Source organism: Myiozetetes cayanensis, unplaced genomic scaffold (assembly GCF_022539395.1).
Source record: "Myiozetetes cayanensis isolate MyiCay16 unplaced genomic scaffold, myiCay2020 scf3, whole genome shotgun sequence".
Lineage (NCBI taxonomy): Eukaryota > Metazoa > Chordata > Aves > Passeriformes > Tyrannidae > Myiozetetes > Myiozetetes cayanensis.
This window is the reverse complement of record NW_026087521.1, coordinates 23,352,394-23,372,673: the sequence shown is the minus strand read 5'-3', so window position 1 is coordinate 23,372,673 and position 20,280 is coordinate 23,352,394. Positions and strand designations below refer to the sequence as shown.

Here is a 20,280-nt window from a genome sequence, read left to right as displayed (position 1 = left end):
TTATGGCTTTTTACCCCAGAAAAAAGATTAATATATGAAGTGGTTTTATATACTGAAAAGAATGATGTCACTATTCATACTAGTTTTCTGTGCATCAGAACATTTCTCTTTATTAAAGTATCGTATTATTGAATCACTATGATAAAGTCCAGGAAAAGAAAGTTTCATTTAACATGGAAAACTGTGTTCAAATATCCATCACAAAACATTTTGCTCTAATACTGAAGTTCACATAAAGTCATATCTTTTTTTTCTCACAGATGATTTATTCTTCTTTATAAAAGGCAGAAGACCATGGATGGAAACTAATATTACATCCTGCACTTCTTTCAGAACTACCATTCTGAATATAGCTTTTCACTGAAGCAAGCAGAAATGTCTAGGAAATAAAATCTTGTGAAAAGGCTAATATTAAAATAAATGATCCATGAAATAATTCTTCCAGCAAACAAGAATAACTCTGAACTTAAGAAAAATAAGTTCTTCTAGTCTCTTTCTTCCTGTTAATCTAGATTTCTGATATTTTTACTGGTTTTATAGTAAACACATTATCTTTCAGCAAGGTAGAATTATAGAATCACTTAGATTGGAAAAGACTTTAAGACCGTCTAGTCCAACTATTAACCTAACACTGCCAACTCCACCACTAAATCATGTCCCTAAGTGCCACATCTACATGTCTTTTAAATACCTTTGGGAATATTGACTCAACCATTTCTCTGGACAGCCTATTCCAATTCTTGATAACACTTTCAGTGAAGAAATGTTTTCTAATATCCAGTCTAAACATCTCCTTGTGCAACTTGACACCATTACTTTCTGTACCACCACTTCTTACCTGGGAGAAGAGTTGGACCACCACCTCACTACAACCTCCTTTCAGGTAGTTGCAGAGAGCAATAAGACCCACCCGAGCCTTCTTTTCTCCAGACTAAACAACTCCAGCTCCCTCAGCTGCTCCGCAATAAGATTTGTGCTCCAGACCCTTCATCAGCTTCTTTGCCCTTCCCTAGACTTGCTTCAGCATCTCAGCATCCTTTTTTCATAGTGAAGGACCAAAACTGAACACAGGATTTCATGTTCAGATGGCTGTAAGCCAGCTTCCCCAGGTCTTTTTCCACTGAGTAGCTTTCCAGCCACTCTGCCCCAAGCCTGTAGTACTGCATGGGGTTGTTGTAATCAAAGTACAGGACCCAGCACTTTGCCTTATTGAACCACATACACTTGGTTTGACCCATTGATCTAGTCTGTTCAGATTCTGCTGAAGAGTCCTTCTATCCTCCAGTAGAACAATCCTCCAGCCCAGCTTGGTGTAGTCTGCAAACTTACTGAGGGTACACAATCCCTTTGTACAGATCATTGGTAAAGCTAATAAACAGGACTGATCCCAATACTGAACCCTGAGGAACACCATATGTGACTGTCCACCAGTTGGATATAACTCCATTTACCATCAATCTCTGGGCCTGCCCACCCAGCCAGTTTTTCACCCAGCACATGTTAAGGAAACTTTGTTCAACCATCCAGGAGCCGCTCTGGCAGTCACAGTTGCGCTACCTGAGCTGGGACCAAAGCCCCTTCACAGCTACACACCCTACTCTCACTCAGCCAGACCAGGTTTCCTTACCAGTTCAACACCAAGTTTCTCATAGTAGAGTTTAAGACCTCTTGTTCCTTAAAATAATTAAATCTTCATGAAAAACTAAGTAACAAAATAACAGTTAGGTGTTTCTGGGGAAGGGCCCTGAACAACATAACCCCTGGGCTTTTATGCCTTTACAGTCCAAGCACAGAAAAGTCTGAAGTCCTTGGTTTATGCATTTTTCTGGGTGTCCAGTTATCTGGCTGGGCCACAGGTCCCCATGCCCTCTGTTATGCAAAGGGTTGGCAGTTCACAACCTCTTGCTCAGGTTTGTGCTCTTGTCCTCCTTAGCTCAACTTGCAGCTCCCACTGCAGCTTGTCAACTGCACTAATGTATTCCTTGACATATGCCCATTCAAGACATGAGCAGACAGTTTTTCCAGAAGAATGCTGTGAAAAACAATGCCAAAGGCTTTACTTAGGCCCAGCTAGACAACATCCACAGCCTTTCCCTCCACTAGGCAGGTCATCTTGTCATAGTAGGAGATCAGGTCAGTCAAGCAGGACCTGCCTTTCCTAAACCCATGCTGTCTGGACCTGAGCCCCTGGTTGTTTTGCACATGCTGCATCATGTCACAAAAGATGATCTGCTCCATGACCTTCCCTGGTCTCGAGGTCAGGCTGAAAATCCTGTAGTTCCACAGATCCTCTTCCCAACCATTCTTGTAGATGTGCATTACATTTGTAATTTCCAGGCAAATGGGGTCTCTGGTAAATGACTGAAAGTGTCTCAGTGAGCTCATCTACCAGCTCCCTCAGTGCCCTTGGATGGAACCAATACAACTCCAGAGACTCACGTGTGTCTAACTGCTGTAGCAGGTCACTGAACATTTACCCTTGAATTATGGGGGCTTTATTCTATTTTCTGTCCCTGTCTTCAAGCTCAGGGGTCTGTGTACCTGAGAACAATTGGTCTCATTATTAAAAAAATGAGACAAAGAAGCCATTAAGTACCTCTTCTTATTTCTTATCTTTTGTGGTTATGTTTTCCCTGCATACAATAAATGCGGTAGATCCTCCTCAGTCCCCCTTTTATTGCTAATGTATTTACATAAACATTTTTTATTATCTTTGTCTGCAGTAGCCAGATTAAGTTTTAGTTGAGGTTTGATTCTTCTATTTTTTTCATACATATGACTAAAGGGGTTTTGCGTTTAGTATAGAAGAAAATACACTTCTGATCAACAGACTTGTTAACAATTACTATGATGAACTTGTCTGTTAACCTTATTACAGTTCCCAGTTTTTTAATGCCATTATTTTCCACCTTTCAAAAACTTCTTGGGCTATCCACTAAAATTACTATTTGCATGATTTCCTCAAGTATGCAAAGTCCTACCCTATGGAAACTGATCCTCATACTCTCTGAGACACTGATACATAAGTCAGAGACTGCCATCATCAGACATGAACATTCATATTTTTACAGGAAAAAACTAGATAGCTAGAATGTGAATACTTATCAAAATGTACCATTTTGAATATAACTGAGTCCAAGCTGTCCAAAGGACATGGAAGAGCAAATGAATGCATATGTATGGAAAGAAAAACAAAAGGGAAGGCAAGATATGTCCTAAGAAACAAGGCATGTTATCAAGTTGGTAGGATTTCCAAAATTGGAACAGCTGGGTGGCAAATATGAGGTGATATGGAGACATTTAGAAGGAGACAGCTGAATATAGGAGGAATGAGACATTTTCGGAGAGAATTTCTCAAGGGAAATGGGAAATCAGTAGAACTGCTTCTGAAGTTAACACATTCATGAGCATGAGAAAAAGAGCAGATTTAGTTTCTCTGTGCCATTCATAAAGATGAAGCTTTTTCAAAAGTATAAATGGGCTTTTACTGTAGTGGAATTTCATCAGGTTCTGGGTATATTATTGCTCTGAGTTGTCTTTGTAACACTCTCCGCATTTTTATACAATTTTATACATTTTCCTACAACATAGTATAGCATCTAAATTTATATTTGCTCATTCTCTTCACATACTTATATAGCATTTTAACTCTACTGAGTTAAGTGGATTTATTTTTATTTTCATTCTAATTTCATTGAGGAAACAACCTGGAAACTGGAAATAATTTTGAAATTAGGGGTTTACTAATGAGAGTTGCACAGTAAAAAGAAAACATAGCTTACGCTACATATACCCTTGATGTGCACATGCTAGTAGAAGTATACTGCATTTCTAAAAAGAACCAACATATATAAACATGACTAAAATGAAAGGAAATGGTGGATGATGCACAATAATTGTTAAAGATTAAAATTTCCAGGTTGTGAACAAGAAAAAAGACCAAAGACCTTGACATTAAAATAAATAAATAAATAAATAAATAATGAATTAATAGCTAATATTTCATCTGCTATGAAATTTTATCTCTGAGGTACTGCAATAATTAGAATACAAATAATACTTATTGCCATCATAAACATCAGAAATAGTAGAAAATGTGGGGAAATGGATGTTTTATGATGTACATTTATTATGTTTTATAAATTGTGAGTATTCGCTCTTTAACTTCTGATATTGTCTTGCTATTTTAACAACTTTATATATTGAATTTTGTAGTTGTTTTTTATTTACTTACCTCTCATTTTTATTTTGGGCACATATTACAGTGATTACATTGCATGTATTTAACAGGCAAAGAACTGGAATGTATGTCCAAAAGATGAATTTCTGGACCAAGACTTTCTATTCACCTATTTTTGTTTTATAGTTCTGGTCTTCTAAGTTTTTACCTGGTATGGAAACAAATTTGTCAAACACCTTCAAAGTTCTTACACTTTTTCAGGAAAATGGAGATTTCCAGATCCATTTGCCTGGTCCAGGGAGACTAGCAGCATTTTGCCAGCTTTTGGCTCCAGGGTTCTTGGTGTTCTGACGCTCTCTCACCAGTCCAGCATGTCTATGACTTACAGCCTGAACTCATCCTGCCTTGACCAGGACCAGTGCCCTGATCAACAGACATAGGTTGTGTTTCCATGATTTCAGACATGTGAACCTATCAGTGTGGATATCATGCATTAAACTGACTGTAGTCAGAAAAAAAATGTTTGTGTTAGCAGAGCAGGCAGTTCTGATTTAAGGTCGCCCAGATGTTTTCCAAACAGCAGTGGACTGCCTGCACAGTGCTGAAGTGTGCCAAATCAAAATTTGTTTGATTAGGCTGTTTTGCATCATACTCCATTGAAGAGCATAGGTTTACAATATGTCTCTATACTCATTTTATGGGCACTTGAAAGTGTAGAAAGTCACTTGCAAGAATGACAATACGCAATATGTCAAATGTACAATACATCAATACAATGTTGTTACCAACCAATGATGGACTGGACAAAGCTCTCTGAGACTCTGATTGAAATTCGATGAATGCAATGAAGGACACTCAGAAGGATGCTGAAACAATTTATTTATAGGTGTTGTAATGCTATGTTACATTGCCAAAGTAGAACTGCGTAGCTGGTGGTACAGTTGGCGAATGGAACCAAAAATCCTATGGTTTCAATGTTACAAAGGGTCTTCTTTCTGATTCTATTGCCTCACTGGGCCTTCCAATGGAGTGTTAGTACCAAGATCAAGTTTTCAATAATGGATTGAGGAACCATGGAGCTATGTTTGTAATGCTGGTTTAATTTTTTCTCCCCTATATGTATATCTTGTGAAGCAAATTCTACTAATCTGTTGGTGATAAGAGATGTGGGAGTGAAAAAAATCCAGTCTTCTTAGATGACTATGAGGGATCATAAAATCATAGAATCAACTGGTTTGGAAAAGACTTCCGAGATCACCAAGTCCAACCCTTGATCCAGCACTGTTGTGGTTACTAGACCATGGCACTAAGTGCCATATGCAGTCTCTTCTTAAATACCTACAGATATAAAGAATCCACCACCTCCCCGGGCATCCCATTCAAATGTCTGATAACTCTCTCTGTAAAAAATTTCTTCCTAATATCCAACATAAACCTCCCCTGGCAAAGCTTAAGACTGTGTCCTCTTGCCCTATTGCTGATTGCCTGGGAGGAGAGACTGACCCCATGTGGCTACAATGTCCTTTCAGGTAGTCATAGAGAGTGATGAGCTTGCTGGCCACACTGTTCCTGATGCAGGCCAGGATGCCATTGGCCTTCTTGGCTACCTGGGCACACTGCTGGCTCATGTTCAGCTTCCTGTCAATCCAAACTCCCAGGTCCCTTTCTGCTCTCCAGCCACTCTGTGCCCAGCCTGTAGCGCTGCAGGGCGTTGTTGTGGCCAAAGTGCAGGACCCGGCACTTGGCCTTGTTGAACCTCATCCTGTTGTAACCAGACCATCTCTCCAGCTTGTCCAGGTCTCTCTGAAGAGCCCTCCTGCCTCCCAACAGACCAACGCTACCTCCCACTTTGTGTCATCTGCAAATTTGCTAATGGTACACTCAATCCCCTCATCCAGATCATCAGTAAAGGTATTAAATAGAACTGGGCCCAACACTGACCCCTGGGGGACAGCAGTAGTGACCAGTTGCCAACTTGATGTAGTTGGATGTTGATACTTTATATATTACATTGATATTTTTTCACATATTTTTTAACTAAGGCACATGGACTAATGAAATCACCGCTAGTGTGGAAGATTAGTGCTGATAGAGCACTAAATACTGTGAAACCTATGGCTTAAAATAAGGTCTGTTTATGGTTATTGCTCATAATTTACCTGTAATTCAACTCCTATATTATTTTTGAACAAACTATTCTCTCATGCTGTGAGACTGAATACTATGGAGATTATCCTGCATTGAACTGCTGCAAACCATCATTTCATATGAAATACTAAATCTGCTATTTTTGTTGAGATTGTTTGCCAAGTGTCTGTTTTAGATAGTAACAGATGTACTTTTAACTTGAGCCAGCATCTCAAAAAATTTAAAATATCTAAATCGGGATTGTGCCCAATTATAGACCTTTCCTATAAGCCAGGAGACAATGTCAGACTGATAGTCATAGATATATGATTATTTCCCTCTGGAAATCTGAGTCAGATATCTAAATTGTGTTGATTTAAGCAGAAATTCAGTGATTTGTGACAGTTGTTGATCTGGGCCAGTAAGTTTAAGTAGTATTCTGTGTCCTCTAGAAACTGCTATTCAAGATTTTCTTTCAGCTTATTGTATAACCAGTACAGCTTCATAAGCATGAAGTGAGGTAATGCTTACAGTTGATGACTAAGAGAGGTAAAATGAAAAGTATGATTAAGGTGTTACTTTCAGAGCTTTCTTTCCCCCAAACCAGTGTGGAATATAGGCACTCTCACCTTTGCCTTTTTTGTATGCAATGGACAACTATCATTGTAGTAATCTGCTTATTCCCTTTGAACCTTTTTTTTTTGTAATATTATTTTGGTCATTAAGTTCTGAAATTATTCTTCATGATATTGTTAAGGAGACCCTTCATTATTCACAGGATTCAAATTTTCTTTTTACCCATCCACTTATTACAAAAACTTGTAATTTCTTTTCTTATATGTTGTTGTGCTTCTTATTATTCCATTTGGGAGCTATTTAGTCCTTTTTGAATATATCAATCAATAATTATTGGAAACAAAACACATTAAGAGTTAGTTCATAATTAAGAAGGGAACTGAAATAGAAAACCTGAACTGTGATTAAGCATTTTCAGTAAAAAGGAGTTTGACTTGTTAAGAGTTGAGGCAGTATCTACATTATAATTATGTGATTTAGTTTTTATGACCAAACTTTCCTGGCTAAAAATCTCACAAATTACTGCAATAGAAAAACATTCTGTAGCATTGTTTTGTACTGCTTTATACTGTGACAAACACTGTATACTCCAGCTACTGAATCATATTCACCTTCATGCCTGTTTTGCTCAGTAACAAGGGAATACTTACACATATTGTCTACACTCAATAGCTATTTGATTCAGTTTATTATTTTGTGCCAAGATATTCTGCTTTTGTACATTTCCTGTATACCTGCTTTGTGTTATAATTCAGGGACAATAGTCACAATCAGTACCTTCCATTTTCTTATGTTTAACATTACCTGGGTTTTTTTGGTCCTATTTTCTTTTTTGTATCTTTTCACCTTGTCTTTGTTCTTTACAAAGAACTCCCAGTGCATTAAAAGGCTGCTGTATTTATCAGGTTTCACTGGGGCATTCAAACATTTCATACTGTGAAGTATTGTGTTATTGCAGTATCAAGCACTTCAGATAAGCATGATGAATGACAGCAGGTTGGCTTCATTAAGGTTAATGACTTGCTGATTTACTAGTGAAGATATATTATAGTAAAAATTATTGCATTAATTGTTCCATTAAACAATGTGAACTTTGAATATACTGTTTTGGAATGCCCTGGAGATGTGTCATTACTATTATATTAATTGTAACATGGCATCTATTTCAGATCTGCCTACAGTTTAGTAAAAATAAGTACTACAGCTCATAGCAGCCCAATAACTTAAAGGTTACTGTCTCCTGTCAGACATTAATAGCCAATAACAAACTGAAAATTACCTCAGACAAAAACCAAAACAGACCAACAGCAATATAAACAGTTGGTCCTCCTATGGCTTTAAGTGATGTCAAAGCCTGGGGTGATTGGGGTTTGGAGGCAGCTGCGTGTACCTGTAAGCTACCTGTAAGTAACACTAGTGATGGACTCCTGTCACCTTGTCCCTCTCTTCATTCAGTCCATTCAGAATTGCTCCATACAGAAGCCTCTGCTATGATCTGTTGGGTTGTAACTAGATAAAAGAAGAATCAACAAAGTGGTGGGAAGATGATCTGCCTTTTATGGGATCAGAAATGTTTTTGAAGCAGAACAGGTTCCCAAGCAGTATAGTTAATTAAAGGAATGCCATACTTATGGAATTAATTCTGAGACAACAGAATGGGCACCAGGAAACTCTTTCTGGTATGAAGAATATCCTTTTTAACATTTGTTGATGGCACCTTAGAATTTAGAAATTACGTATTAGTAATTACAAAGGGGTGATAACATTAAGTCATTATTTTACTTACTCAGGAGACAAGTTTTGTTTTCCGGTATTGTTGTTTTTAATAACAAGTAGAGTGAAGCCAGCTGATGAATGCTCTCATCTGAATTTTTGATTCACCAGGGATATGTCAAACTGCTATGTTGTAATGCTGTTTTCAGAAGGAATCATTTTGCAGTAATATTTTGAGTTTCAAGGGAAAAGATCAGTACAATTCAGAGGAGATCTGAAATAGTAAATTATCCCTGAATGCCCTTATACTCAGAAATACAGTAGTTATTCTTTTTTCATTAACAAGACAAAAGGTGCCTAGCCCAGCCTTGTTAGCTGTAAGAAGGCATGTCTTCAGAGACCTCAGTAATGCTACAACTTCTTTTCATTCTGATTTAGTTGATCACTTCTTCCTGTTTTAGCTTCCTTTCCTTTTTGTATGTGGGTATAGAGTTATGAATGATTCTGCTGACTGTTTAAAGGACAACTTGGTATAAGATTACTCATAACAAGTAAAGTAAAGCAAGTAATAGCAAGCAAATTAGGCTAGTTGATTAATAAATGATTCACTTTGCTAAGTAAAATCAGGATTTGAAGGAGGTGGAAGATACAGAGTTCAGACAGACAGCAAATATTATTTAGCAGCAATTCTAACTGCAGCTGTTTTTTTCCTTTTCTCCCCTTTTCCCTTGCTTTCACCAGTGAAGAACTGCAGCTGCTTTGTACCCTCTGCCTTTCCACCTTCTCTGTATTTTGGATGATTTGTGAAAGAAGGGCAGCAAACCACTCTGGAAGATGTTGCTGCTGCTAGTGATAGGAAGAAAAGAATCTCAGATTCTGCTTAGTAGCAGCACATGGGCAAATCTTTCACACCCAGCTCCATGAGAGTGGCAACTGACAAAAATTCCTATGGAAGATATTACCTTAAATTGTTTATCTGGACCTTGGGGTGGGAAAGGTGGGCTGGAGGTAGGGAGAAGGTGCAGGGGAGTCTTAACTAACTTGTTTTTTCAAAGGATGTGCTGAAAAAATTGTAATATACAGTGTAGGATTTTATATTTATAATCCAGAGTAAAAAATTATTTGTACTGAAACTGTAAGAATAGATTCATAAAGTGGCAGTGTGCCTTGTTGGGTAAACTTGGTTTACCTGTGGCTTCTGTAATCTCTTACAGTTTGGGCCTTGCTCCTGAGGATGGCATTGCATGATGAAAGAGGTATCTCTGATCATCCCTTCACTGACTTCAACTTACATGTAAATTCTCCCCATGATTTGCATTTACAGTTTACACACAAGTAAACTGAAACTCAGCTGGGTCTCAGCTTGTTCACTGGTTAGGAGTGAGTGTTAATCTGAGCCAAAAATACCACAGGGGTATAGACAAAATTTCGGGTGAACACTTGACTACTAACACACATTTAACATTAATTGATGGAATATTTGTGTCTTCTTAATGTTTTTAAAAAGAATCAGTTTTCTAACAGGATAGCAGCTTCTTAGGTGCTCTGCTAATTTATTAATTAAAACTTTATGCTGTAATGACATCCAATAGTGCCTTTAAATTGTTTATAGCTGTTATGGACCAAAAATTGATTATTCTACCTTTTATTGAGCTCTTTTTAATTTCCTTGCTGAGAAGTAAGGACTCATGCAATGGATTCAGTCCCTGGTTTTACCCTGTAATTTCCTCCTTATTTCAGGATGCAAGTTTGAGAAGCGTATACCTAGAAAAAAGACTGAATACTCAGATTCAGTGCATTTAGGACATAGGCAATGGAATGGTTCATGTGTTGGACTATCCAGATCTACCCTCTTTAATTGCAATGTCAAATTTCCATATGAACCCTGTTGCTGTTTGTTAGGGATGACCTCTGACCTTAATAACCATCTGACAGGCCAAACAGGAGGTTAAATAATGTCTCTTCTTTATGGTATATATTGTTTGGATTTCAGTATCAAAAATTGAGAATCTTGTGAAAAATTGCTAGGAAGGATTCGATCCTGGCAGGAACATATGGTAATTTTACATTAATTTATATCTTTTGTAAATGTGATAGCAGAAGCATATGTGGAAATGCTTGCATGTGGAGTGGAGCAAAATATGTTTTGCTGAAAATAAGACTTCAGCAATTGTCACAGCATATCTGCTGGTTAACAGTGTTGATGTACAAAGGATTTGTTGAAAATTGCATACTGAACACAAGTCTTTTAATACTTTAGCTGAGAAGAAAGACAAAAGAGATGCAAAGGGAAGACCTGGGTTTTGTTTTACTACGATAACACCTAGACCTGCTTGTAGTCCCCAGCTGCAGCATTACTGCAGACTGGCAACCTAAAAGTTAGTAATGTGTGGACACGCTCACTCCCTATTCATTGATTATAATAAAATAAGTTTGTCATTGTCTCACACTCAACATCTGCTGAGGAAAACACTATTTGAAAATAAGGTGCAAAATTCCCGTGTAGAAAAGGGCTGTTTTATAAGAAGATAGTACAGATAATGATGCTTTACTAATAAAAATGGACTGCTTCTTTCTATTTTCTGTGAGGCATCATCTGTTCATGGGAAAAATATTCTTCAGAACCAGGAGGCAGATTGCTAAACTAAGGGATGATAACTGTTGCATACAGCAGATAGGATACTTACTTATAAGGGAATGAAGATATTGAAATATTAAGAATTCTAGCAGGTCAGTTAAAACAAGAGTTTTATATTAGAAATGAAGGTTCTGATGAAAGTGAATGTATCTATACATACAGTAAAGGATGGGAAAAAGTTGAAAATTACAGAACGTTAAATTAGAGAAAATGTCCAGATAAGGGGGAAAGTGTTCTGCTTTCATCACTTTCTGGTGAGTTTGCTTCCAAAGCACGAAGAGCTTGGTTATAATTTTTGTATTAAGCCAAATATTAAAATAATTTTCCAAAACTTCTAGGTTTCCTGCTTTGATTCTGTAGGACTAGTATAAGACTGACAGGAAAAGAATACTTTTTTAGGAAAGTTTCCAGCATTTAGACAGTCAAGCTAGTACAGAAATGTTGCACAGCATTTTGTTAATTGTTTCACCATATATTGGTCCAAACAGAAAATAATATTTCATGTTAAAACCAAATTTAACTTTTTGAATTACATAGATGCGTCACTCAGATTCATTCATTCAGATTTTATTTTATGCAACACCTTTTGTCAATATCTTTTGGAAGCCACAGTAGGACTGCTCTGCTCTGAAATCACCTCTTACTGCTGAGTGCTAATATGACAATAGTACTCTTTGCCCTCATAACACTGTGTAAAACCAGGGATAAAAATTGGTATCTTCTTTTGCCATTCAGTTCCTTATAACTATATCTCAGTTTTCCCAGTCCAATGTTTTAACATATATTGTACCTAAGAAGACCTCAGATCTTTTAAACACTTTAAAACACGAAGATAAAGGCTGCATATTGATAAATGTCTCTGTGAAATCTCTTTAGTTTTTTTCTGGTTTGTATGGGTAAGGCACTCTTCCTGGTGAAATTCCCAAAGGTAGCTCTGCAGAAGTGAGGTTGTCTGGCAAGACCAGTGTTTTCCAGATGTGGTTCATCCCTGTTTCAGTTCTAAAAAGTTATTTGAAGTTTGCCAGACCAGAAAAGGAATCTTTTGTAGCAATGAACTAGCAAATATGTGTTCAAATGCAAATTTCCAAGGTTACTTATCCCACTATGTTAGTATATTATCAAGTTGGAATTGGTGTGTGCTGTTACCAATTGTTTTCTGCTAGAAACTGGAAGGCATATCTGGTCAAAATGCAGACCTCAGACTGCATTTTTAGTTTTGACTCTGAGTGCTTATTTCAGCATAGATTTTCAAATAGCCCAATGAGTGCATGAAAGAGGTACAGCTGTCTGTGAACAACATGTAGGTTTAAACATTGGAAGATGGGACTGTTATATTTAAAAGGAGGTAATAGAACAAGTGGAATACATTAAAACATCAGAGACAAGCAAGATAGACTTAGCAGGGTGGTGTTTCATAAGACTAAAGCACTTTCCACATGCAGCACTTGGAATTGTTCTTCTCCTGACCTAAAATGGGTTGTTGACCGTTTCTATCAAAATGTCATTCATGCTGGGGGAAAAGCATAGACATCTGATACCTCACTTCTGCTATTACCTCTTAAGCTCTTAAGAACTAGAGTGCACTCTTAGATTGAATAATGTTAATGGTATTGTCTTTAAGACCAAAAAAAAGTGTAAAGCTTCCACCAGTAAAAGTTTCTGAAGAGACTAATACCCTCATATGTACTTTGATCATTTGCAAGGGTGGAAGCAGGGAATAACAGAACTGTTCTCTGCAATTGCTATACTGAAACCTATTTCATAATGTTATCAGGACCAGTAAACATTTAACAGAACAGCACCTCACTTCCACAGATTCAGTGCCACCACCTCCCATACTTTCAGTACATTTTGAAATGCTGAAAACATCTCTGTCATCTTTTTGAGTGTCAGCTTTTATCAGAATAGCTCAAAAATGCTACAGAACGACCCATTCCTGTTACCTGTTTGTTGGTTCCAACCATATTCTGAGGGTAAAGGTAGGCATCATGAAAAAGACTCAAATTAGACATGGAATCAGCAGCTTGTGTTTTCCAGAAGAATCTTTCATTTTTCTTCTCAAAAGATACATTCAACTTCTTTGTGATTTTTCTGCTCAGTTATGAAACTGAGGCTTCTTGGCTCCTATGCATTCACTTTGTATCAATAAGAGCTTTAATAGTGCATTGAGTCAATTTGAAAGATAAATGCTTTTGCAGTATACCTTGGTGAGAGAGAGGGAGTAGATATGTTAGCTCATCTATTGTTTTCATGAGCATTTATGGAGATGGTAAATGAAAATGGAGAAGAATTTTTTTAGTTATATAGGGTACTTGGATTTCAGAATTTGTGTGCTTTTGACATTATGAGTGTGGTAATGGAATTCAGTAGTTTAATTTGAATTCTGCAATTATAATGCTTAGCTGTAAAAAGAACTGCAAGTCTAGATGGATGTTCCTGTAATCTGTAAATAAAGGTAAATAAATCCTTCTCTTGATGATGTCAGCTTTATATTATCTTGCTCATGTGTTATGGTAAAATTTATACTTCCAAACATTGTCTGAGTTGTTATTTGCAGTTTAGGTAGTAGAAGGTGTATGTGAAGGGGAATAGGATGCTAAGAAGAATTATGCAAAATAAATTAAAAAACCTTACAGATAAGCATTGCAATTTCAAAAATTGGAACCTAAGTTTTCCTGCCACGGAGGTTTATTTCAATTTCTTGTGAACTTTACTAAATTCAGTTTGACTATTGATGAGTGATGACAATACATACATGAAGACAGTGAAAACTTACTGGTGAATAATTATTTGATGACAGCTTTGTCAACATATGAGAAAGTTATGTGCACTTAGTTATGCCCAAGAGTAATGATTTGCCACATCATACTGTTAAAGTAGAAAAACATTTCAGGAACAGATAATGATATCTTAAAAGAGAATTCAAAGGTGTAGTGTCGTCAGTGGGGTTTGTAAGTGTTGAGAGCTGTGGACTTTGACTGGACTAAGCCTAGGCATGTAAAAGAATTTGCAATACTGAAACCTGCCTGAGCTGTGAGGCACAGCAAGAGAAATGTTCAAAGACAGGCATTGAGTGAGGTGGTCAAAATGGTCAAGAAAACATAAATTCATGAGGAGATGTTAAGAAGAAACACTAAGATTCATATCCCCTTTCAAAATCTGTTAACTATATTAATCTTTCCAAAAGGCCCTCTGTAGATATTTTGTGTTGAAACTGGTCCATTTTGTGCAAATAAATACTTTTTTGTAACAGAGGCATAAATTAGATGACATATATCCCCATAAATGTCCTACTCATGAGAATCTGGGAACACTGTATTGCTAATAAATATGATAAAATGATAAAAATAAATATTATATAAAATACATATGATTTCTACTCATTAAAGACTCTTCAGAAATGAAAATGCAAACACACTCACACCAGAGTAACAAATGAGATCATGGTGAGAAACGGTGTGCCATTATCTGAGCTACCAGCAGGTTGTAGATTGGACTGGTGGTTAACATTTGGAGGAGCTAAACAGCACTACTGTGGAAACTTCTGGACGTTTTGAGGCATAAGGACTTTTCACATTCAGCAGCAAACCAGTCTGTTGAATAATACAGGTGCCTGAAGAAGGTATTTGAAGCCACTTCTTAATTATATGGTTCTCCAAAGTTCCGTCAGTTTAACAAAAGAGATTTATGCTGAGATGGCCTTTGACCTGAAGTCTTCTCATTTGTGTCCCAGTTCCTCAACATGACAGAATAAGAGCATTTGCTATTCTCATTATCTTCCTCTCTGTGATTTCTGCTCCCATTTCTTCTTTGGTATGCAAAGGAAACCAAGCACACAAATCCACAGCAAGTGGAAATATGGTGCAATAGCTTTCTTGGTACAGGTATTATCAGACTGGGTGACCTACAGGTTACGTACACCTTGAAATACTTAGAAAGGTATTTACTTTACTAGCAGAAAGAAGCTCTACTTTTGTTAATGCTGTCTGATTTATCCAGTAAGAAGCAGTTCTGTAAGCACATAGTACTGTCATAAAGCTTTCCTCTGGAAGCCATTCCCATTTGACCTCAATAAGCCTATGGAAAGCAGTTTCTTCAATATATCCTTGAAGGCTAACACCAGAAACTAATTTTGGTAATAAATATTTTAAATGGTAACTATTTCCCAGCCTTACTTTCTGCAGAAGATTTCAGTGAGAAATGGTTACAGAATCAAGTACATCCTCTGTTCTTATGAGTACCAACACCCATTTTACCCTGTATGCAAATCACAGTTTCTGTTCAATGTTGTAAAGTGTTCTTCCCTCTCTTCAGTCACACTTGCTTCTCTAAAGAAATTTTTATAAATCTTTTCTATTTTAGTCACATGCTTATAGTTTGTTCAGAATTCAGTGGCACTCATGTCATAGTACACAACATATTGTGTGAAAGTTCTCTGCAATACAGTCTGTTCCTTTTAAAGTATCTGCCATAATGTTTCATTATAGATGCTGTCAAAACTAAATTAGACAATATACTGTTTGATAAAACATGTTATTTCAAAATATACCAAGAATGTGCAGCTAAAGCCAATATAAATGTGTCTTGAGGAAGCAGTATTTTCCCCTCGTGATAAGAAGGAGAAAATGTTTTGATATATTTCTGGCAATGAATTCTGAAATTCAGGCCATGAGTGCTAAAGAGCTTGTCAGTTTGGGAGCTAATCCATATGCCAAGGAAACATTAAACAAACATGTAGCTACTTATTTCAGAGAATGACCAGATATGAATAAAACTTTCACAAGGAAATCAAGCCCAGCTACTGGTAAGTGTAAGGTGGAATTTTAAATCGCTTTTGACAAGGTAGAAAAGCAGACAGGGTCACAGTGTAACTGCAGTATAATATACATGATTAACTTACTCTGGACCTGTTCTCTGGCAGCAGGATTTTACACATGCTGTATGGTAGAAATAAATAATCACTGAGAGAAAACATGTAACTCAAAGTGCAGAGGCATGCATAAATAATAATTTTTTAAAAAGTCCAGGAAAAGTGAACAAGTGGTTATTTCATTTTCTAATCACAGGCCTTGGCAGTGGGCTCTACAACAGAGTATTCTCTTTCCACCTAAAGCCATAGCCTATCTTCTCTATTGGAAAAGAAGTAGAGGAGCTCAACTGTCTCCAAATATACTGTTCAACAACAACTTTTTTTTCCTCTGCATGATGATGTATTTATTTGATCCTTTACTGGAATGATAGGTACAGTTCTCCTTTTTAAATTCTTAGATCAGACTGAATTCTTCACTTCTACCTGTGGATGATACAGTCTTTTAACATATCTGAAGCTCAAATGATCAAAGGGTGAGGGGGAAGTAAGGTTTTCCAGCAGTTGCTTTCAGTTTTCTCATGCATAGCTAAATCAGTGCATTGAGAAGTAATACTCTATAGGGATGGATGCAGAATTAGCCCCTGCAGTCTCACCAGAGCTTAATGGGTGATCTGATGCTAACAGCATCAGTTTCTGCCATCTGTTCATAAGGGCACCACTGCCTGTTCAGTGAGCCCCTTCCTTAGTCATGCTAGAAGGAATTTGGATGACTAAAACTGAAGTCTGAATATCCCCATCCAGCAAAACCATCAGAGCAGTAAATAACTGAAGATAGGGAAAAAAAAGCAAAAATTAGAGAAAAACAAATTATTTAAATAAATACAGGTCTAGTTGCATTTTCTCAGCTCTTTAGATTTAAAGAGCTACATGCCAAGTACTGTGGTAGAGAAACTGTATTTACTCATTACCAACAAGTTTTCCAATAAACTTACCCTTTTTGTATAAAACCCATTCTGCTTCCACAAATATGTTGTTTTATTACATAAGTAGTCTAAGCAACAGCTTTGTTTATACAAATAGTTTGAAGAAGTATACTACAACTTGTAGTATGTTTTTAACTGTGTTGCATGTCTTGTTCTAATTTGTCATACATGTTTTGTTGTTATTAGGTCTGATGCCTATTAAAATGTGGGAAAATAAGTACCAAGCGATATGAAAGAACCAGTGATAAAACTAAGAGAAGTACAAGTTTATGCTTGTATAAGAGTGCACTTACTTGTATAAAAAGCTATTCAGGGGAAAAAAGTGTATAAAACTGAAAACACTGTTGTTTAAATATTTATTTTGAAGCATAAAATGGTTGAGAAAAAGTTCTTTGAAATTCAGTGAAATACTTGTACTTACTGTGTTGCAGTATTTGCCCACGTACAATTTTGCAGAAATGCATTTCAGGAGAGTCCTGCAGAGTATTAGACACAGACATAAAGCAAAGATAAGGATTAAAGCTAATCAAAAGCTAAGCATAACAAAAATCAGGAATATTTAAACAGATTTTTAATTATCTATCTGTTTAAACATGAATTCCCTGAAGAACAGTCAGCAGTAAAGACGTCCCTGAGAAATGTGTCTACAGGAAGAAAAGGCTTTTTACACTAAAAGTATTTATTTGGATGTTCTAATTAGCCATTTAAGCATACTTTAGCTTGAAAGCAGATACAAATTATATTGTTATCAATGAGAACATGCCTTTTCAACAGTGACCTTCATTGCTTCCATTTACTCTTTTCTAATTAAAGTCTGGGGAAACATCTATTGTAGACTTGCTGCTGGCCGAAGCTGAGTCTATCAGCAATAGTGGCAGAGCCTTGCAGGGAAAACATCCATGAGAAAGGATAAGAAAAACACTGTGCATGAGCTGTGAGAGAGGCAAGAGAAATAACTGCAGGCTCCCAAGTCAGTGAAGAGGAAGAGGATGAAGCACTCCAGGCACCAGAGCAGACATTCCCCCATAGCCTGTGGAGGTGCCATGGTTGTCTTTCTGCAGCCTGTGGAGGAAACCACACCAGAGCATGTGGACCTGTCCTCATGGAAGCTGTAGATGATGGAGAGACCATGTAAGAGCACGCTTTTGGCAAGAGCTGTAGTCTGTGGAGAGGAGACCATATGGAGAAGGTTTTCTGATGGGGAATCTGGCATATGGACCTATGCTAGAGCAGTTCATGAAGAACTGCACCACATGGGAAGAACATACGATGGAGCAGTTTGTGAAGGACTATCCAGTGGGAGGGAGTCCATGCTGGAGCAGGGGGAGAGTGTAAGGAGGAAGAAGCAGCACGGACAAAATGTTATGAACTGACCACATCTCCCAGTCCCCATATTCCTTCTACTGCTAGTAGAGTGGGGAGGAGGTACAAGATTTTGGAACAAAGGAGTGAAGTTGAGCCTGGGAAGAAAGCATAGGATAATGGGAAAGTGCTTTTAGTTTTGTCTTTGTTTCTCTCTATCCTTCTTTAAAATATATCTTTTTTTAATTAGGATTAAACTAAATTAATATTCTGCTAGTCAAATCTGGTCTGCCTCTGATAGTGATTGGTGAGTAACCTCCCTGTCCGTATCTCAAACCACATGCTTCTCCATCTTATTTTCAGCTGCTGGCCTGCTGAGGGAGGGAGAGAGCACTTGGATGGGCATCTGACAGTCAGCCAAGGTTAGCCCACCACAGAAGTTCATAATTTTGTCACATCAGATGAGTCCTTTCTCTCTCTTCGCAGCTCTGCTGTATTATCTGGCACATGGTGTGGGTGGGTGATATTGATTTTCTTCATGTGCTAATCCAGACTCTGACAAAGTCCTTTGAAGCTGATGTGTCTTCCGTATTATGATCCTAAGCCACTGAGGCTGCATGGTTTGACACAGGGAAGGATTCACATAAACTCTTCCAAATTGAAAGTTTATTTCTCATCAGTGAGCAAGATTTTTTTCAAGATTGAGTTCCATGTTTAATATTTACATCCAGCTAATGCAGATTTATCTGCAAATAATCACCCAAGACATTGCACATTCATTTTCAGAGGGGTATCAGTGAACTGCTAATGTAGATTTTCTGCATATAAAGTTGCAGATTTTGCAGCTACCAGAGTTCACATTTTAAAATGTGGCCCTATAATGTAAATTATACAGTTTTAGCATATGCTTAAATTTCAAAGCAAAATGATATATGTAATAGCTAAGATTCTAGAAAATGACACAAGATATGACAGCATTTAAAATATATGAGAAAGCACTGTTAATAACATAAAAGTTGACACACAGTTTAGAGAAAAATCCTGATACATCTTGTATGTAAGTAGGATGGTAGACTGGAATTTGCATGCAAACAGTAACAAAAAAAAAAATGGATTGCAGTGGTGTAAAGGCGGGAAGGTGTTCCTACTCAGGGCAGGAGGGTTGGAACTAGATGATCTTTAAGGTCTCTTCCCACCCAAATAATTCTCTGATTCTGTAATATAATGCTTGGCAGAAGTTGTAGTAACACCCGTAAATTTGAATGTTGATAGTTAAAAGCAGACTAGAATACATAATTCAAAGGCTTTACATCTGTTATTTTTTCACACAGTATCTGTTATTTTTTTCACATGGTTTTTAGTAGGAGAACAGTTTCAAGATAAGGGAAGTTGTGATTGTGTAGTTACAAAACTTAGTATAATTATTCAAAATGCACAGAAAGTACCTAAAGCACAATACACAAGCCTGCAGATGCTCCTGTATGTAAAAAAGTGCATGAAAAAGCTATGTGACCACACTGATTATGAAAAAGTAGCATGGTGGTAACAGCAGTATGAAGCTGAGTTTTTTTACCACAAGCACGCTGTAAGGGAGCAGTTTATGTAAACTATTAGGCTAATGCTCTCTACTCTCACACTCTATACTACCAAGTGTACTGGTTTTGTCTGGGATAGAGTAGTAACTCTTCATAGTAACTTCTATGGCGCTATGATTTGTAAAGCCAAAACAGTATTGGTAACACACTGATGTTTTAGCTATTGTTAAGCAGTACTTGCACATCATCAAGGCCCTTTTTTTCTGCTTCTCATACTGTCTCATCACTGTGTAGGCTGAGGGTGCACAAGAATTTGGGAGAGGATACGGCGGGGACAACTGACCAGATAGATATTCCTTATTATATGATGCCATGCATAGCAATAATATCTGCATAGAAGAAGGATGAAGGGGGAA

General features: G+C 37.2%; 1 long non-coding RNA gene across 9 annotated transcripts in view; it reads right to left on the bottom strand.

Moving 5' to 3' along the window:
• Window positions 1–20,280, bottom strand: part of LOC126644644 (uncharacterized) — a 71,665-nt gene that overhangs the window by 37,934 nt on the left and 13,451 nt on the right. For all 9 annotated transcript variants that reach the window (XR_007629975.1, XR_007629978.1, XR_007629981.1 and 6 more), the window contains exon 2: window positions 17,449–17,503. This is a non-coding gene — a long non-coding RNA (uncharacterized LOC126644644). The remainder of the gene's footprint in view (window positions 1–17,448; window positions 17,504–20,280) is intronic.